Source organism: Tyto alba, unplaced genomic scaffold, assembly GCF_018691265.1.
Source record: "Tyto alba isolate M040663 unplaced genomic scaffold, T.alba_DEE_v4.0 Super-Scaffold_45, whole genome shotgun sequence".
Classification (NCBI taxonomy): domain Eukaryota; kingdom Metazoa; phylum Chordata; class Aves; order Strigiformes; family Tytonidae; genus Tyto; species Tyto alba.
In genome coordinates this window covers 16,334,879-16,356,991 of record NW_024881321.1, presented here as the reverse complement: position 1 = coordinate 16,356,991, position 22,113 = coordinate 16,334,879, and positions in this window count along the sequence as shown.

Sequence of the window (22,113 nt, the reverse complement as noted above, 5' to 3'; positions counted from 1 at the left end):
ATTCCAGGTGCAGAATCTGGCACTCGCTCTTGTTAAATTTAATGCAGAAGTTGGTTGGTTTTATTCTTTAATCCTTAAATCTTTATTCAGTCACAGGACACTGTTTTCATTTATGCGTAACCTTTCTTCTCTATTTCTATATGGCATAAGTTTGCATTTGACTCTACTAAACAGAATTTGCTCTGTGGGGAATAATTACTATACTAAATAATTTTAGGAGAGTACTTATATTATTCCTGTCACTGGTATAGTCTATAGGAAAAGCATACTGCAGAAGCTTGGGGCTGTCTAAATGTACAACAAAACATATACCTTATGTTGCTCCCATATCAATTAATGGTATATTATTTATTTATTACTATTACATTACTTCTTACTTTTGTTGCAAGGAATAAGAATCCTGCCAAGAAGAATTTAAACAATCAGAGAACTAGACTCTGATCTACTTATTCACACTAAACAGTGATATACGCCTAGCTACTTGAACATGTATTTTGGTCTTAAATTAAGACCTTGATAGAAAATAAAGATGTTTCAGGAATATTATGTTATAAAAACATTCCTGTAACCTAAATTCATGGTACATAACTTGATACCTAAAGCAGAGATAAAGAGAAAGCTGTCGTCACTTCCAGGTGGAAATTTCAACTTTAGATTGGCTGAATTTCCCCCTGGATTATGCCTATCCTTTCCCATTTAGACTTCCAGTAGCCTGAAGTTAGGTACACAGATTCATAGAGGATGAAATCAGACTTGCATGCTTACAATTCTAAAGATTTTCCTAGGTTGTTGCTAAAATCCATTTGTGTGTACTGCTTTTAATGTTTTAGTTTAACCAAAAAGCAACAAAAAATGTTACTAATAATCCTATAGCAATCCTGTACGGTTAAGGTAATGAAGTCCGTGACAACAAGAAATGAAGTGCCCACAATTTCCACAAGAAGATATTAGCTTCCACTAGCAATGATTTTTGACATTCAAGACACTTTCTATGGATGCAGAAAAATAAAGCAGGGTTGCAGCTCTTCCCATTGGTAATAAACTATTCCATAAATAAACATTTGCTCTGTTTCTTTCTTAGGAAAATTACCTTTACTGCTTTGATAGATTTTCCAATATATAGGTCAATCTATCCTAACCTTTTCTGAAGGAAAATAAGAAATGTTCCCTATGAACAAGATAAGACATACTGTGTCTAATGGAACTGTTTGCAAACACCAAATAGCAGCAGACTCAAGAACAGCAATATAAAGCTATCAATTAATTTTGTTGTAACTGTATGCACCTGTGAACAACTGCTTAATTAAAGAGGCAAACAGAAATCTCTCACAATAATGCTTCAAATTACTTGCATTTATGTGACTCAATTAGTTGGAGTGGATAAATACAATTGGAAAGCTGCCATGTGGACTTCTGGAAATAAAGAAAAGATAGAACTGAAGAGATACAAAACCAAATGGGAGGACTCCGGCAGATAAATACAGATAATTCTCAGAGGTTCATAGGCTTATACAAACAGAGGAGATAAAAGAAAAAGATTCTGTGTAAATATATATAAATACCTCATTTACTGTCACAGAGTTCTGCTCTCGCAGACAGAAACATTAAGGGGATTGTTTGTTTTGGACAGCATACTCACAGGGCTCAGATTTGCTTTAATTTTGCCATGAGATATATTCATCCAATTCCCTTTGCCTTTAGGTAGTGGCAAAGGTGTTTACTGCTGTTGTAGACATACTAGAGTGTCTTGCTTACCCTCTAAATGTTCCTCCAGAAAGGCACACGTCTTCCATATCCTCTGACCTATCTCCCCACCTAAATGCCTCAGACACCCTGAGGGTGTTTGGATCAGAGCACATTTCTGAAACAAATCTCCTCCTGGTCCCTTTTCTACACTGGGGTTCCCATCCCAAAGTTGTTCCAGAGCATGAGAACCAGGCTTTTGGGGGATGAAACTAAACTGGAAGTTACTCTCCATGTGAGCAGCTTGAGTGAACATTCAGCCTCTGGGACCAGACTAGAGATGGCCCAAAGTGAAAAAAGTGTGAGATGCGTGTGGTGTGGACACCATGTCTTGAGCACTGTGAGAGTGATCCTCTTGTTTTTTACTACCTCCCAATGTAGACATAGAAGGCAAGACACCAATGTAGACATAGAAGGCAAATGACACCAAACACATTTGGCACTTGAATTCCTTCTTTCATTTTTGCATGCCTGTTTCAGAATAGGATTTAACCCCACATATGTGCAAGTCCATTGCTGAAAATGCCTTTTTCTCTTCTTCACATACAGTTCAGTAGCATTTCAGGAAAGCTCGCTGCTGACAGCCATTGTCTGCCATAGGGAATTTTATGAATACCAAATGATCAATACTGGGAGCCAGTTAAACAAGTCAGACTATGTGCTTCTGAGAGAGCATGTCTAGAAAAGGCACAGGGAATAATAGATTGGATAGATTACACTTAAAAATACTTTCAAGTGTAGAGTCCAAAATCTATTTTAGATATTACTTGTTAACTCTGTCTTCTAAGTACAACCACTTCTTTTTTTTTTTTTCTTTTTTAATTATTTAAAAAATAGCTGTGTTTTATGAGTTCACGGTCCCAGGCGTTCTGTTCCTTAAAGAGTGGCCAAATACACCTGACTTGGTATTTGGGTCAATGTTTTGTACATGTACATTGTAACTGAACAGTGGGATATTCTTCCAGGTGGAGTGGGGAGAAAATGAGTAGGACAGAGGAAAGAGCAAGATCTGCTGAAAGGAAAAAGATATAATTGTTAATTTTTGTGGCAAAAAAAAAAAAAAATCATTGTCAGCTACCATTCTAGACATATATTCAACAAAAGGATCAGTTGTTTTTCTCTCTCTCTCTAGAATACTTACTAGCATAATGGTTTATAGCAGATAGGTTTTCAATATTCAAATACATACAAAAGTTTCATTATTTTTGAGGTTAACACTGAAATTAATTTTATTAAGACATAGTTATTCATGAAGTTTAAAAGAGTATTTGTTCATTTGAGGCAGAAGGGCTACCAATATATCTTGGATGTTTCATTACACCATTGTCACTATGTTAGTATATTAAAAATAATGTGTATCTGGTATTTTTCACTTTCTCTCTCTACTTTTGATTTCCCTCAGCTTTTCGATTTGTCATTTTTTGTAATTGTAACCTGAAGATCTCAAGTTTCTTCATAATAATTGCTTTCTTTTTTACTTAGTTCTGCATTTTCATTTAGAACAAGGTCATAAAATATGCCTAGCTGGCCCTACTGTTATTTCCCTTCCCCAAAAAACAAATCATGCAGGTAAAGGCACAAGATACAAATGGATTTGTTAGCCAGCCCAATCTGGCTATAAAAATCTACCTGTGACCTGAAGGACAAAGCTCCTCACACTTCTAATTGAAGTCAACTACCCAGCTGACAGGCAAATATGCTTTTGAGGGCTCTTTTGCTGCTGTGATGATGGCATCTTGAGGTTGTTCCCAGATGGAGGGGAGGGAGGTAGAAGTGAGAGTCAGAGAGTGTGACAGTTGCTCATCTATCTTGGAAACACTGAGGACCTTAGAAATACGAATTAAATTAGTCTGTGATTTCATGAACACTTTAATCTAACTTAAGTATGAAACAGAGCTAAAGGAGATGATCCCTCCATCCTCCCCACCCCAGCTGTCTGTTCCCACCTTTTCCCTTGTGCCAGCACCTGAGATCATATGGCTACCTTGTAAACTAGGTCTGGGAACTGATCCAACACCCAGCCTCCCAAATATTAAAACTTTTTAGTTAGAACAGTTCCTTTAGCGTAAATGCTAATGAGGGGTGGGAAAGTGGAATATACAGGCAGAGGAAGGATTGAGGGAATTATCACTGTCAGTAGTAGCCTGGGCTATGATCATCTCAAAGGCATTGGTAAACCACAGCTTTAGTCATGTCCAGGGCTTTGAATGCAGCCCTGTCTCAACAGGACTGAGAGCCAGCACTGGACTTTATGGGCAGAGAAGATGTAGTCCCAGGATAATACAGGGGGAAGTTGCCACTTTCAACACCTGTTGCAGCTCTTATAAGACTAATCAAACTGATGTAACCTGCACTGCAATATCAAAGATGCATTGTTATAGCACTGAGTGTTTTAAAACATGGGAGAACAAGCTTATTTTAGATGATTAAGGCTAGAAAAAATCCCATGGCTTTCTCTCTCTCTCTTTTTTTTTTTTTTTTTTTTTTTTTTTTTTTTTTTTTAATTCTTTTATGGGCAAAAGACTCAGGCTTCATAGTTACTAAATGAACTGAAAATTCCTTCCACCCAAGCTTATTTTGATCATTATTGATCTAATCAAGCATAGTTTGATTAATAAGAAAATCTGAAGATGAGGGAGATATTTCTAATCAAAACAATGTTGTCAAAAAAATGATGGAGTACAGTTTCCTACCTAGTTATGAGTAATAGATTACTCTTTTTCCCTTCTCCATGCTAGGTATGTCTGTAGTACACATCAGTAATGAACAAAGCAGAGCTTCCAGTGCAAAAATCTTGGCAATTTTCAGAGTTCCTCTCTGTCTTCCAGCATGGCATGCATTACCTTCAGTTAGCTCTTCCTGATCAGAGTAGCTGTGGAGGTAGAATTTGCATGCTATTTGTACAACTGGTACACAAATTATGTGAGGTATGACAAGGTTTCACAGTCTTGGCACAGTAACCATTGTGCCATTGTGACTGAGCAGCTGTAGGAATACTAATGAGTGTGATAAGGAATGTGTCTTTAGGGTGAAGACTACACTCTGTTCAGTATTCTTGAAGATTGATTTCCTTCCTTCCTTCCTTCCTTCCTTCCTTCCTTCCTTCCTTCCTTCCTTCCTTCCTTCCTTCCTTCCTTCCTTCCTTCCTTCCTTCCTTCCTTCCTTCCTTCCTTCCTTCCTTCCTTCCTTCCTTCCTTCCTTCCTTCCTTCCTTCCTTCCTTCCTTCCTTCCTTCCTTCCTTCCTTCCTTCCTTCCTTCCTTCCTTCCTTCCTTCCTTCCTTCCTTCCTTCCTTCCTTCCTTCCTTCCTTCCTTCCTTCCTTCCTTCCTTCCTTCCTTCCTTCCTTCCTTCCTTCCTTCCTTCCTTCCTTCCTTCCTTCCTTCCTTCCTTCCTTCCTTCCTTCCTTCCTTCCTTCCTTCCTTCCTTCCTTCCTTCCTTCCTTCCTTCCTTCCTTCCTTCCTTCCTTCCTTCCTTCCTTCCTTCCTTCCTTCCTTCCTTCCTTCCTTCCTTCCTTCCTTCCTTCCTTCCTTCCTTCCTTCCTTCCTTCCTTCCTTCCTTCCTTCCTTCCTTCCTTCCTTCCTTCCTTCCTTCCTTCCTTCCTTCCTTCCTTCCTTCCTTCCTTCCTTCCTTCCTTCCTTCCTTCCTTCCTTCCTTCCTTCCTTCCTTCCTTCCTTCCTTCCTTCCTTCCTTCCTTCCTTCCTTCCTTCCTTCCTTCCTTCCTTCCTTCCTTCCTTCCTTCCTTCCTTCCTTCCTTCCTTCCTTCCTTCCTTCCTTCCTTCCTTCCTTCCTTCCTTCCTTCCTTCCTTCCTTCCTTCCTTCCTTCCTTCCTTCCTTCCTTCCTTCCTTCCTTCCTTCCTTCCTTCCTTCCTTCCTTCCTTCCTTCCTTCCTTCCTTCCTTCCTTCCTTCCTTCCTTCCTTCCTTCCTTCCTTCCTTCCTTCCTTCCTTCCTTCCTTCCTTCCTTCCTTCCTTCCTTCCTTCCTTCCTTCCTTCCTTCCTTCCTTCCTTCCTTCCTTCCTTCCTTCCTTCCTTCCTTCCTTCCTTCCTTCCTTCCTTCCTTCCTTCCTTCCTTCCTTCCTTCCTTCCTTCCTTCCTTCCTTCCTTCCTTCCTTCCTTCCTTCCTTCCTTCCTTCCTTCCTTCCTTCCTTCCTTCCTTCCTTCCTTCCTTCCTTCCTTCCTTCCTTCCTTCCTTCCTTCCTTCCTTCCTTCCTTCCTTCCTTCCTTCCTTCCTTCCTTCCTTCCTTCCTTCCTTCCTTCCTTCCTTCCTTCCTTCCTTCCTTCCTTCCTTCCTTCCTTCCTTCCTTCCTTCCTTCCTTCCTTCCTTCCTTCCTTCCTTCCTTCCTTCCTTCCTTCCTTCCTTCCTTCCTTCCTTCCTTCCTTCCTTCCTTCCTTCCTTCCTTCCTTCCTTCCTTCCTTCCTTCCTTCCTTCCTTCCTTCCTTCCTTCCTTCCTTCCTTCCTTCCTTCCTTCCTTCCTTCCTTCCTTCCTTCCTTCCTTCCTTCCTTCCTTCCTTCCTTCCTTCCTTCCTTCCTTCCTTCCTTCCTTCCTTCCTTCCTTCCTTCCTTCCTTCCTTCCTTCCTTCCTTCCTTCCTTCCTTCCTTCCTTCCTTCCTTCCTTCCTTCCTTCCTTCCTTCCTTCCTTCCTTCCTTCCTTCCTTCCTTCCTTCCTTCCTTCCTTCCTTCCTTCCTTCCTTCCTTCCTTCCTTCCTTCCTTCCTTCCTTCCTTCCTTCCTTCCTTCCTTCCTTCCTTCCTTCCTTCCTTCCTTCCTTCCTTCCTTCCTTCCTTCCTTCCTTCCTTCCTTCCTTCCTTCCTTCCTTCCTTCCTTCCTTCCTTCCTTCCTTCCTTCCTTCCTTCCTTCCTTCCTTCCTTCCTTCCTTCCTTCCTTCCTTCCTTCCTTCCTTCCTTCCTTCCTTCCTTCCTTCCTTCCTTCCTTCCTTCCTTCCTTCCTTCCTTCCTTCCTTCCTTCCTTCCTTCCTTCCTTCCTTCCTTCCTTCCTTCCTTCCTTCCTTCCTTCCTTCCTTCCTTCCTTCCTTCCTTCCTTCCTTCCTTCCTTCCTTCCTTCCTTCCTTCCTTCCTTCCTTCCTTCCTTCCTTCCTTCCTTCCTTCCTTCCTTCCTTCCTTCCTTCCTTCCTTCCTTCCTTCCTTCCTTCCTTCCTTCCTTCCTTCCTTCCTTCCTTCCTTCCTTCCTTCCTTCCTTCCTTCCTTCCTTCCTTCCTTCCTTCCTTCCTTCCTTCCTTCCTTCCTTCCTTCCTTCCTTCCTTCCTTCCTTCCTTCCTTCCTTCCTTCCTTCCTTCCTTCCTTCCTTCCTTCCTTCCTTCCTTCCTTCCTTCCTTCCTTCCTTCCTTCCTTCCTTCCTTCCTTCCTTCCTTCCTTCCTTCCTTCCTTCCTTCCTTCCTTCCTTCCTTCCTTCCTTCCTTCCTTCCTTCCTTCCTTCCTTCCTTCCTTCCTTCCTTCCTTCCTTCCTTCCTTCCTTCCTTCCTTCCTTCCTTCCTTCCTTCCTTCCTTCCTTCCTTCCTTCCTTCCTTCCTTCCTTCCTTCCTTCCTTCCTTCCTTCCTTCCTTCCTTCCTTCCTTCCTTCCTTCCTTCCTTCCTTCCTTCCTTCCTTCCTTCCTTCCTTCCTTCCTTCCTTCCTTCCTTCCTTCCTTCCTTCCTTCCTTCCTTCCTTCCTTCCTTCCTTCCTTCCTTCCTTCCTTCCTTCCTTCCTTCCTTCCTTCCTTCCTTCCTTCCTTCCTTCCTTCCTTCCTTCCTTCCTTCCTTCCTTCCTTCCTTCCTCTAAATCTACAGTTCATATATAAAACCACCAAGAACTTATCAGAAATTGAAAGCAGAATGGAATACACAGACCTAGAAGGAAATCCTTCTGACCAAATACAGATACCTATAATGTAGATGCAAGCTATCAGTGAGCTAGTCATCTTAGCTCACTTTACAGATGCTTCTAGGTTGTAATTCATTTAATCTTAAAACAGAAGCCTACAATAGGTCAGGTGAAGTGTATACTAGAGACACGTGTTTCTCTGCATTGACTGTAAAAGATGATTAGCTAAGTAGGTGACTACAGCACAGAGGTCTAAATCTGGGTAGCATGAATCCTGTCACTGACTACAGAATTTGTGAGTAACTATCATCCTCTCCATGACAATCTCTAATAAAACAAATGATAATAGACAAATCTTTAATGATCATGTTTCATCTTCAAGTTTGTGTGAGATTTTACCCATGGTATCCAAATATGGCACAAAATAATTAGAATTTTTACAAAAATTTTTTATATATTCTCATTATTTTTTAGCTTGACTAACTATTCTCACTCTTCTACTCAAAGACTATTCCAAATGGCATGTTCATACTAGAGATGTTTGAAAATTCCATACAAACTTTACAGTTCCATAAGAAAGTCCTCTCTTTACTTTCCCCTCAACTGTTAAATAAAATTGTAGTTTGAATACATTTGGCAGAAAAAAACTTACATAAAACAATTTAACCAATTTGTTTTCAAGAATATATTGATTTCTTCATGCAGAATATTTCAGTCTAAGTTTTGAAATTGAAAATCAGTTTAGAGTGGCAAAATATTGTTTGTTCAATGTTCTATTTTCAGAGTGCTTTTGTGCTTCAGATGCGTTTCACTATTATTCTCCCTGATTTCTTTATCTGAATAAAAAAAGAGAAGAAAAAAACTTTGATGCATTGTCATGCTGTGATGGGATATAGTTTTTGAAGTCTTTGCACTGCCTTATTGGTCTTTATTATTTAAATGCCTGGTTTAAATTTATATGATGAATTGAAGTCTGGGGGGGTGTACCCATATTAAGTGTAATCCAGCCAGCACTTTGGAGTTTGCTGCTACCCATATTACTTTTGATTTGTGTGGCAAATCTCCAGGTTTGAAGTTTCATTGCAAGTGCCTGAAATCGGAGAAGGATGAGCGTTGTTATTTTCATTGTTTGGAAAACAAAATTGTACCTCTGATAATTTTTGTCTTTGATTACTGCTTCTTCAAAGGATTTAAAACAGAATGAAAGCCTTTGAAAATTTTAGAGATGAAGAGACATGAGAGTTATTCTGTATGCACCAGATAAACAGATGTCTTAGCTTTCAAACTAAACCCAGAAAATATAATCACAAGCTTCATCAGAAGCAGATAACAATCTAGGTGCACAGTACTTTACATTTTACTAATGTGCAATGGGAGAAATAATAATACTACTTCCTTCACTTGTCTAAATATTTGTTTCAGACTAACAGCTCAAAAAACATGTTGGTAATAGCAAACAAAATATGATAAATTCCTTTGAGGGGGAAATATTCTCAGCATAATGTCATTATAAGCACAAGTAAACACACTTTGAAATGTATCTGCAAATAAGTAAGACACTCATAATGCTGAAGGTATTAAATTGTGAATTCCCAAATTAATAGGTATCAGATGTCATGAGTGCTTATCATCCTGTATTAGAGTCACACCAAAAAGTCCCGATAAACTTATGTTGAAATTGTAATCATCCAAAGGATGACTACATGACAGGGCTCATTCTTAATATGTGGGAAAATGCCTGCCTGAAAATATGTAACCATTTAGAAATAGCTGATAGTGTGCATTATGAAGCCAGCCTCTGCAAAATAACTTCCAGGAATCCCTAAAATATGGACATATTTAAATTACTCACAGAACAATCATGTAAGGAGATGTAGGGTTTCTTATGCTCCTCTTGGTTCCTGATACTCAGGATGTTATAGTAGTGCATGCACCTAAGATGTAGGTAGTAGGCAGGGTAGAGAAAGCTGTAGAAAACCTGGCTAAACTGAGCAGAGAAAAGGCCAAAGGAATTCAGATTCAGTTTATACTTTCTTTAGGCTGCATTGAAAGGAACAAAGAGATTTCTGTAGTTTCAAAACAAGTTCAAATGAGTTACCTCTGTTTATGAAATTATGTGCTCCCACATCAGAAAGTCTGTTTGCTCTGTACAATGGAGGCAAGATAAAGTATGGACAACACACAGGGCTATAGTTCACAAGAAGAAAATTGAGTTCAAAAGAAAAAGTACAGAAATAGAAGCCACGCTCATTTCCACTGCAGAAAATCATAATTAAAATAGTGTTCAGGGAAGACAGAAGAAATAGTTACAAGAAAAACAAGGCTCTTCAAAAACAGAGGAAAGAAAAGATAAACGTCAATTCAAAGAGGAGAAAAGTGGAAGGTCATGATTAAAATTAGGAAAAAGGAAAGACCAATCCTTAAGCAAAAGGAAAAATAAATAGGGATATTTAGAGATGAACAAGGTATAATGAAATATTTGAATGGTATGTACATCAGTTGTCTCTCTTGGCTTTGAGATCCAGATGTTGCTGTTAAGGTGTAAAGTTAGACTGAATAGGACTTTAGTATTAATGCTGAAATTTAAAATGGAAAGTAATTTGTATTTTGAAAGTCATTAAATAGAAAAATCTATCAGAGAGCAGCCAACACATGAATATTTCAAGACTCTATAACCAGAAATAACACTATAAGGCATACAATTTCTAGGCTTTCATTGGTAGCTAATTACGATTCTTGTTCCTCTGTATACACTGCAGTACAGGTACAAACTGGACCTGGAACACAGATTGCAAGAGATGGAAAAATAATGACATTGGGGTGAATTAAAACCATTTTAGACCAACAGTTTGATTTGTATTAAGGACAAGGCAACATATTCAATACCCTGGTGTTCTCATGATTGCTTCATGGGCGGTTGCACTTCCATTTAGAACTCAAATGAAAACTTTATCTTCATGGTGGCACCCATGGCTATACCTACACTGGTACATCTAGAGACTGATCCCTGACAACCAGCCCAAGAGTCACAGACTGATTCACCTACACATTTTTTTGGGCCAGTTTGTCTGATGCTCCCCTATGTGTTAGTCATTGGGTTTTTTTGTTTTGTTTTGGTTTTGGTTTTGGTTTTGTTTTTTTTGTGGTTTTTTTTTTTTTGTTTGTTTTTTTTGTTTTTTTTTTGTTTTTTTTTTTCCTGGAAGGACTCCCTGTGTCTCTTACACTACATTTCTAACTGTGTGCATGTGTTTTCAGTTCAAAGGGTCTGAATTGATGTAAGGACTTGTGCTGCCATCTACAAGATTAATGACTTATAACATGAAGCTGAGGGAATTGCTGTGTACCTGAGGATAGTGAGGGTGCTTCCTGGGACAAAATAGTGGGGCTATTGAGGGAGAAGGGATAGCATGTTGTGCAATTTGGACATTGAGGAAAGTTCCACTGAGTGAATTATTCTCAGATGGATGCCCAGCCTTTGCCTTTGATAGAGCTGGTTGTGGTGCAAAATAGTAAGGGAAGTAACAGTGTGAATGATCAGATGTCCAGCTCATTGCTTGCTTTGTTTCTCAGTAAACATATACTTTTAGACCTGATTCCGACCTTGATTTACACTGATGTAAATTAAGAAAAATTCTAGTTCTATTCATATCAATGGAGGAAAACTGCTGCTTTGAGTCAGTCAGAGGTGTTATGGATGCTATATTTTGTCTGCTGTCTTGTCTCAGTGTACTTAAGAACCATTTCATTCTTGAAATACATAAATCAGATATCTAATAATTTAAATAATACTTGGTGTGTATATGAAACTGAACAGTAAGGTTGGGTTTATGCTACCCTCCATTCTCTGTCTTCTTTTTATGCTACTTTTTTGTTGGTATTGTTGTAGTCTAATTTCTTTCTGCCTCTCTGTAGATCCCACTGTTTGGTTCCTTTTGACACCAGCTTGGTCTAATGTCAGTTGAATATAAAACTGAAATCTTAAGGGAGATCTTTGCCAGTTCTGGCAGTTCTCAAATAGCTAAACTTCATTTCAAGACTGGTTTGTTTTGTTTGTTTTGTTTTATTTTCAAGCAAATCTCTAGCCTGTGTATGGAGAGAGGAATGGTAGCAAATAACTATGCATATAAATTCCTATTTATCGAAAATGAAACTATTATAGCAACATAAAAATCAATGTTTGTCCAATTATTTTCTGCAGGCAGTACAGTACATTGCAACATAGTTTCTCATTAGATTAAATCAAAACTGTTCTTAAATACCATTTTACCAGCTGTTACTGAATAAAGGGTGAAACAAACAGTTTCTAGTATCAGATATGTAGCTTTCTGGAACACATCTTTGCCAACTTTACAACAGCTGTGTATAATGTTTAAGAGAAACAAACACCCTCGATGGTTATTCTTCAGTTTTATTGAAATTCACATATTTTTTTTTTCCCCTGAAGTAGCATCCTATATTTGTGCTAGTATAAAGTGAACCTATTGCCAGTAAAAATGCACCCGAAATCATAAACTAATTATTAGATTTCCTTCAGTGATTATCAGAATGGGGTGAAAATATTCTTACAAGCAATCACATTTCTTAAGAAATTACTTAGGACGACAGCTTCAATTTTTATTATTTAATTTTGGGTGTTTTTTTGGTGTTGGTTTTGTTTGTTATTTGTTTGATTTTTCCCCTGAACAGAGATACAATATAACCTGCTCAGAGATTGCCAGCACATACTGAGTGTTAGGTCTGTATGTCAGAGACATATTCAGATGTCTGTGAAGCTTGGGCGGTCTTGAGTTTCCGGATGCTGTGACTCCCAAAACTAATCTCAGCCTATTCAGTGTAATTTATACTTGATCCCTGATTTCATAGGGGCCCTTCTGTGAGCTGCAAACAGTGGAAACAGCCCAAGCTGCTACAAAATGACAATGTGGCTGTTGTCTGCTTCAACCAAGCAGGCAATATAATCGCGTGGCCACGGGAGGGGCATCCCAATAGTACAAGAAAATCTCAGCCATGGGACAAGTTGCAGAGTGTCTCTTGTGTGCTAAACCCAGATCTAAACACTGATTCCTCCTCTTGCTTTGTCTAATCGTTTTGCCTTTCTATTGTGCTTTCCTGTTTGGAAAGTAAGAGTAATAATAATAATATTTAGTTTCTTCAAGAGATGGGGGGTTTTCCACTAATGAATGTAAAATAATAGAATGTTATTATTAGATGATGTGGGGATGAGAACGGTAATCTTGGAATAGCTAAGATTAAAAAAAAATAAAAATTTTGGGAATGAGAATATCAAGATCACTAAAAAAGGTGTGGGGGAAGAAACTCAAACTAAACAGAGGGTGAAGAAGACATGAGAAAGTATAGCTCAGAGTGAAAGGGGAGGTACATTTGCCAAAGGGAGAATGTTAGGCAAAAACATTCTTTCTGTTAAAGAAATTAGCAGAACTGAAAAGAAAAGAGGAAACCATCAAGAAAAATTTAAAAAATTGAAGGAAGTGATACCAAGTAGAATATAACAGGTTTGACACAATCAAATGAAGAAGGAGGACAGTAGTTTAGAAATTCTGTCACATTTGATGGCAAATGGAATCAGAGATTTCCTTGCAAACAACTTCATAACAGTTCATGGCACAGGGACCACTACCTGCTGAAGTTGCAGGTGAAATCTTGTCCCTGGTGAAGTAAAAGGTAACATTCTAATCACCTCCAGTGGGCCTATCATTTTACCCACCTGAAATTGGGACTTCCCATAGGAAAAACAACTCCTTAAGTAAAGTAAATTAATTTAGGCATTCAATAAGGAAAGGTAAGTATTTGAATATGCATGGAAAATATACTCAGCTTGGCAACAACATAAGGAACATAATAAATAAAAATTGAATACAAACCGCAAAATCAGTCTTGATGGGAAAGTATTATCGTTTTAAAATTAAAATCGTTCATATAATAACATATAGTTAGGCAGAATTCTATAAAAATAAGACAAGGTCCCTGCCCTGGAGAGATTTCATTCTTAATAAGACATGACAAATAAACACAAGGCAGATTAAAAGAGGTAGAAGGAAAGAAAACAGAAATAGCAAGATATTTTAAAATGAAAATATTATAAGTGGCAGAAAAAAAGGTGTAACAAGTTGAACATATAATTTAGGAACCATGCTAGGTTGCAAGAAAGATCATTTACTTGTGCATAATTGTTCAGAAACATCCCTCACTTCACACAGATTTCAAGTGCACTTGTGTTACTTGAACTGCATCATTATTAAGAAATTTACATTTTTACCAGTGCATCTAAGTTTACAAAATATTTTGAGATGGCCTCTTTTATTTTCCTCCAGGCAGAGTCAGTTTTCTTAAAAAGTTAATTGAAAGTTTACAAGAAGAGCCAATCCTAATCCAAATAAAATATGAAATGCTATACCCTGAACAGTAGTTTTCTGGAATATTTGTATGTGATTTTAAATCCTATTAAAATCCATTTAAATTCAATTTTAAAACTATTACATGCTGGTGAGGCATTTTTAATAAATTACCTTCAATTAATTTAACCTGCAGACAAACTGGTTAGTGATGGCTAATGCATTTTTGTAAAAGTAAATCCACATGTTTCCAATATTACACCAAACTAAAGTTTTATTCATATAATGTAAAAAGAGGTACTCTTTGAAAGCTTAATCCCAATATCTTCAATCATTTGCTTAATACTCAGCTTACACATAACATTCTTAAAAAGTCAGTGCACATCAAAACAGTTTCACTGCACAGTCATGCTTCATGTAACTTTGTTTTTTTAAATACCATTCTTGGTGACCCAAGATCCTTCCCTTGAACTAAATAATCTGAAACTTTAAACCTCACCTTGTCCACTACTGGATTCTTGGTGATTGTATTAGCATTTCAGTGGATGGCACTCTAGAACTGAATCATTCTGGGAAATTGTTTTACAACTGCAGTTTAAACGTGACCATGACACTGACATAAATGATGTCTTTGTAGTAGATTAAGTTTAATAAAGAGCAATAACAATTAAGAGATTTTGAAGATGTAAAGATCATATAGTGTGATGAAATATTTTGAAAAAAAAAAAAAATCAAACAAATTGAAAAGGGTCTCCAATTCCTTTGGCTTTCCCAAAATAAAAGAGTGATCACATAGGTCCTCAGTCTCAGAAAAGCTTTTTATCTTCCCATTTATCTTCTCAAAAGTCTTAAAACTGATAGATACATATGGTCAGAAGTAATGTTACACTTATCCTCCAGTCAGTGTATCCTTATCTGTACTATTTCAAATCCAGTCTCCTTTATCTTCTCATCTCTGTCAATTTGATCCCTATGTTTCCAATACCCTTCTTATTCCTTTCTACATTGAAATTATCAATATCAAAGCAGTAGCACCATGAAAATAAAGTATTGCAAAATTGGGATTGCAGTGCTATAATTAAACAAAAATATTTTGCTGCATCTGCCGCAGGTAAGGTGACCCTGCACAGAAAGTTCATGGTCTGGTTCTAAGTACAATTTGCCATTATATTCTTAACAGTGCAGTACTTGCCTGATTGGTTTGTTCAAGAATGATGATTAACACTGTAGACTTGTAATGTATCTATTTAATGTTTTAAACTGTGGGGTAAAAGCATAACAGGTAAGTTGCAAAGCAAAAGCTATTCATATATATTTCATAGTATTATGCTTGTGTACATTGCAGTCCTTATTTAATCATAATCGATGCCATAACTCTGCAGCAGTAACATTTCTCTTTTACTTGGTTATTCAGCCTTTCAAAAACCTACTCTGTCACAGCAGAGGAATCTGATTCTGAGAGAAAGCTTTCTTTTTCTTTTCATTTTAATACTGTCTCGGAGAACAACTTTTTAGTTTGTTTTCTAATTAGACACTCCCAAAGATCAAGAATTAGAGGGCTTGCTTCATCTTTAAACAGCTGGGTTCCCAGCTGGGTTTGTGTAATGACTTCACTAATTTCCTTTCTTTTAATGTGTTTGTTTTCTATTGGTGAGATGCACTGTTTGGAGTTAGAGTTCCTTTGCAAACAGTACTGCTTCCGCTGTTTTAGTTATCCTGCAGTTGATTCTATAGCTCTGATTTATGAGCTAACCTATTTTATCCAATTCTGCTTTATGATGATCTGTAATGGTTTTTAGGCTTTCTAGTTTTTCAGCTGCTGTTTAGTTTTCAGATATTTAAAAAACATTCTTCCAAGATATCATTAGAAGTTAACAGAATGTTTTCATATATAATAAAATATCTTTAGTCTAATTTGCTGGGAACTTTAACACCCTCATTTGTAGCTTTCTGTGTGTGGCTTAACAATCTTACACATTTGCTGTTGTTCACAAGTCCTAACTTCTGATTAAAGGGATTTTGTTGGAGTTTAGGGTTGAGAAAACATGATAGTTTGAACTTTTTGGGAAAGCACTATAAAACTGTAAGATTTTCAGATTGTCATTAAAATTTTCCTTTTGATGAAATTTTACTTTCTATTGTGAGAGGCAGACTGCACACCTTTATAGAACTGGACACATATATTTTGGTACTTATTAATCATGAACGATGCCTTAATTTTGCAATGATAACATTTTATGAGTGTGTGTATAAACTATTTTGCTTTGCAGAAGTCTATTAAGGCAGAAAAATCTCCTTCTGAAAAGAAGTTTACATTTTCCTTTTTACAGTACAGAGGTCTACAGCTTGAATTTTACCCTGAAAAATTCTTAGCTGTTTTCGTTTCTTTAACCATGTCAATTAAACTTACAATTCTTATTTCACAGAAAGGGAAACCAAAAGAGAGCAAAATCAATGCTATGTTAAATAAATAACAGAACTCTACTTGTCTTCATTTGTAGTTCTAATCTTTGATATCACTTTTATTTTGCCCTTCCTATTCATTCTCACATCATACAACATCATTCACACAATTGCATGTATTTTCCTTTCAATAAATCTGTATTTCTTCATCTCCAGGAGAGCTCTCTCTTTTTCCTTGAAGTCAGAGAAGACAAACAGCAGAAAAGAAGGAATTTCAGGGACCTGCCAATATTTTTAAAGTCATAGCCAAAAGAGCAGGTCTTAGGTGCCTTTCAGAAAGAAATACCACACAACAAAAATACGCTGAGGCAGGATTACAGCCCTTTTGCTGAGGGGTGTCCCTTCTCTCTGCGGAGACTGTGCTGACACCTTAATGTTATAGCCAGAGCCAGCCAGTGGAAGAAAGTTTACTTGAACACTGCCAAGGTGGAAACTGTTTACGCTGAGCTTTGGAGGCAAGTTCAGGCACTTTTCTTTTTTGGCCCTATCAGCTTCTTGCTGCCAGTTCCAAACTTAAACTGACTTTCAGCTGCCCTTGATCCTTTTTTTCACTTGTCCCCCTGTATGCCAACACTCTGCTTTCAATTTAGATCTGATGAAGGTAGATTTTACCTGAAGAAGTTATTTTTGACTGGACACAAGGCAAAGCTGGGGAAATTCCCAAGACAAATAAAAATCCCTGTCATCCTTTTGTAGTATGAGTACAAAGGCCAGATTTTGAATTGCCTTAATTTAAATTCTGTGGACCATGAGCCTGCTGAATCTCATGTGTCACTCTAGAAACTTGACTGATTTCTCATAGCTACTATTTATATAATAACTGTATTGTAAAGTTTTTAGAGATCCCTCATGGCAATACACTCTGCCACTGTATAAATAAGTTTATCTGGAGATTATCAAAAACTCAGGAGTGAAATAAAGCTCCTTAATGTACTGTGCAACCAACTCTATTAAGTATAGAAACATTTTTTCTTCCACACCACATGAATTGTGTTTCTAAATACTTGGAGTGGTAGATAATCATAGTCACTACTGTAAAAAACAGAATTCTCATGTGAGATACTAATGTTCTATTTATAATTTATTGTTATCTGAAATACAAGGCAGTAATTATGTTTATTCTCGGAAACCAATTGTTCTCATTGCAGGGTGGGGCTCTTTAGTTTTGTTTCTTTGCAAGCAAAAAATGCAGCCTGTAAAGTAATAGTGTAAAGTAAATGTGTAAGTAAGGCCAGAAGGTGCAAGCATTTCTTCACACAGACACATTCTGTTTTCAGATATCTGTTTTATGGACTAGCCATGCTGTGAACTGCCAGAACTCTGACTGACTCAGCTCAGAGACAGCATAGACAGCATAGGCTGGATTTATTAGCTCAAGCACAAATGTAAACCTGGTTATACTGCCACCAAAGACAGCTTAGATCCAAAACCAGTAAAGTAGTTTTCATTTGGCAGAGAGACAAAACAAACTGGTAACTTAAGGTGGTCCTGTGCTGGCCAGAATGGATGTTTCAGCACTGTGTTCCCAAAATTAGAGGTAGAAATGAGAGTGATGCACTGCTTAAAGTTCAGTAGTGTTGATGAGAGGCTATTTGGTATGTCTGCACTGCTAAATTAAAAGAGGGCTGTAGAGAGTGTTGAAGTGCCGGCCCCTCTTCATCCACACTGTTTAATTGCTATATTATTCCCTGGATTTGTTTCAGAGGGTTTCAGTTTGGCTTTTCCCAAAAAACCTGTGGTCTAGTCGGGTCAGTCTTCAGCAATATGAGCACAGCTGGTGACTTCAACCTGGTCCTTTGGTCATTCCCAGGCTGACTTTCATTTAGTAGTAGACATTGCTTTATTACTCTCTTTAAGTTCAGCACAGCTGTGACAATCTGAGCTGGCTCCCGTAAAAGGGATTCAAGCCTCATCTTCCAGAACAGTGTCCCTTTATCACTTCTCTTAAAGTGTCTTAGTGTCTAAAATAGTGCACTGAGATAGTATGAGAGAGTTGGTAAGACCAGATAGTCTAGCTGTTGGGACTCTGTCCTCAGGGAAAGATGTGGATCTGAGGCTATATTTTGAAAAAGATATTATCTTGTATATTGTGCCTAGAGTTAGTAAATTAAATGGCCACTAAAAAGGGAAGGAATGTCTTCGGAGACTTAAGAAGACAGAACCTAATTTCAAAGTATTCTTTGGCTTTAAAAACAATCTATGTGGTAATGGGATCAGACCTGCTAAGTTTCATGCTTATGTACAGTTGATGTTTATGGAAGACATTTGTATTATTTTTGTCTCTCCCCCATTCTATTTGTATTTTTGCTGTCCAACAATCACATGTATTTGTATAATCACTAGATATTACGGTGTATTGTTTCAGATACATGTCTCCATAGTTACTGTTTACTGTATTTTCCTCTGCTTAGACTCTTGTGTCAATAAGCTTCTGCATTTGAAAATAACAAGTCTTTATTTTTCAGCAAAAGAGATTCCTCTCCTCACCAGCTTGCTGATTAGGTAAATATTTAGGCAGATATTCCTCTCGTATAATTTTTGGTCATCTAAAAATTAGGCATCTATCATGGCAAATCTCTTCAACTGTCTAAATGTAGTCACGTAGTCTAAGCCGGTTACCTAGGCTCCCTCTATAAACAATGGAGAGAGCTAGTTGCAAAAAATGATTCATTCAAATTATTTTAGATGGTTGCCTTAAGAAGCCTGAAATAAGATCCAAGAAGAAATGAACGCCTACACCTTCTCTCACTAGTGGCATCTAATTTCTTCAGATCAAGAAACCAAAGTTGTGAAAAGTTTAATTACATAGGCCCTAAGATGCTGTTGTTTGACTACAACCCTCATGGACAGCTTAAACCCAACAGACTTCAGAGCTGGAGCAGTATGCAGAATGTCTCAATCCTCTGTAAGATGTTCTGGACTCAATATGACTATTTATCTTTCATTCTTATTACCTAGGTGAAAACAAAAATCAAGATTAGAAGATGACAAAGGAGATTAATCTTTCTTTTGATTTTTATTTTTCTTTTTTTATTTTTTTTCTGTCTTGTAGGCTAAGAGCTCCCTCAAATACCATTCCCAGCTGATACTAATGTATGCAATAAATTTTAAATATTATAATACTTGTGGGAAGTAGGACTAACATAAGAACTGCATCTACATCCTTCATACTCTTTCTTTGTGTTTGAGCCATGACATGTCCTGTTTCTGGTATATTGTGTAGATTGCATAAATTACAGTTGATATGATGAATCTGTGACTTCTGGAGAATAAACTGATGTAATATTTTTTGTTGCTACTTCTTGATGCTCTAATCATTTTGTTGCTGCTCCTCTCAGGCTCTCCATTAGCTTAAATTACACTGTTTTGGAGACTTGTGAGCCTACTAAACTAAAAAAAGTTTAAAGACAGAAAATGATTGCCTATCATGTTGGGTCTTCCCCATTTCCCCCAGGTCCAATGACATAATCTCTTAAATATTTTGAAATTCAGAACATAAAGTACTCATTTATTTTCACAAAGCATGTGACTGTTCTGAGACAACCACACCTCAGAGGCCACCTTATGAGACCACTGAAAAAGATATTGTGATGAAAAAGCATCAGATATAAAGTAGGAGAGCAGGGAATAGCATCTAAACTCAGCTCTGTGAATCATACAGAATAGTCTTTCTTTTTAATATATTCAGTACCTAATAACAACCCTTCCTCAAGGGCCTGTTTGCACTGTAATGAAAACATTTTATAATGTGGTTCCACCATCAAAACCTACTTGCAGGCTTGCAACACCCAACACCACCATCTACCTGATTTTCATCTATGATGCATAGTTGAAGTCCTCAGTGACTACATAACACATTTTGTACAGGGAAAAGTTGAGAAAGATTTAAGATAAAACATTTGAGATTATTCTGTTACAGTGTTAATCAGGTTGTCAGGAGGTATTAGCCTAAAATGCAAAAATACCATGTATGGGACACAATGCAAAACTTTTATTTGGAATACAGATTTTCAAGCATCACTGTTCTCATGAAATGGAAAGGAAAAAAAAACAAACCAACAAACAAAAATATCCATTTCAGAACATAAAATGGCCCAAACCTGAAATGAATAATACCTATTAACAAAACTAATTCTTAGGTAATAACTAGTAGAAATAGAGAGGTAGCTACACTTTTGGGGAGGCCAAACACTCCTTCTGGATGAGTGCTTCAATGAGCTGTCTATAGAATCAGATTTTATTACATCCTCTATTGCTGGACCAATAAATCTTAAATTAATTATTAAATGTTGACATACCTCCATCAGGAGGGTTGTAGGTCACAGTGCCCATGCATTGTCCCAGTGTATGAAAATCAGCTTTAACTCTTCCATCCTTTCTTCCTTAGCATGAGAAAGTAATTGGATCAAGTCTCTCTTTTCCTGGTCAGGCACTGCCATCTCTTCTCTCTCTCTTCTGTTCTTTTCAAATGAAAACAGTGCTAAAACCAAGTCCATGCAGTATGTATTCTATCTACAATTTTAATGGCATATATGTTTTAGCTTTATGAAAATGTTAAAAAGAATATATATCCATAGTCCTCTTAAAGATATTATATTATCAGGAAATTTGTCCTTTTTCAAGGATTTTTGCTCGAAGCTAGAGTTTCATTAGCACAGCCCAGCCTAGAAAATGTGTCTTCCCAACTCCAAATCCTATGCAATTTTTACCTTACCAGGACATCTGGTCCATTAAACAATTAGCCCAAAGCTGCACAGTGTTTTTTAAGTGAGACGGGACCAGAACCCTTTCACTAAGTTCCCAGGTTTAATCTTTCTCCACAGGACTTGGTTGTTAACAATGCAAAAACGCAACTTCATTTTAAATGTAGTCTGTCTTAAAGCAAATAATTTTTTTTTTTCTGGTTTCCTAACTAAAAGTTGATGGGAAACATTGCTGAATACAGCCACATAGTATCTTTGAACACATGCCTTATGTTAGAGCGTATAGGCTGCAACATTTTTCACTGTTCTATGTTAAATCATGCATTCAGTTGTTTCCATTTATACTGCATCAAAGCAGTTGAAATCCAATTGAAAAGTTTCTTTAGACAGCCATTGTGCAGGAACATGATGTCAATATTAATAAAGGCTGAATTTCCCCTTGGCTCACTTCTTACAGATAAGCTTTTCAATAATACTCTGCTTGCACCAAAGGTCTGATGGGACTGGGAATAGTAAAAAACACTAATAAAAGAATGTTGAATGTTTTTATATTAAATTTCCCCACAGGCAAACTGAAAAGCCTACTTAGAGTACGCCAATCAACATGGCACTTATTAAATGTAACAAGAGTCCTGTTACAACAGATCTTTAAAGCCCCTAAATATGAATTAGAAAATAAAGACAAAAGACAATTTCAGATGTATTTCTAGATTGAAGCCCTGGACACCTCACCTTATACTTACTAACTTGACACTATGTTTGATCTTCAAAAAGACTCCAATTTTTTTCAGCCTACAGCTATATTTTTATTACTGCTATTTACTGTACTTAAGAATTTTATTATTTTTATTTCCAGTCTTTTAAAGTACATTTTTATGTTTGAGAAAATACTGTATTTATTTAGAAATAAGTGAAGTCAGTAAATAGGATACAATACCCACATAACTTTGAGTTGAGTAATATAAGGAAAATGGAAGCATCTGAGTAAAAGCAGTGACTACAGTTAGGCCAATTAGAACAAGCATTTACATCTTCTA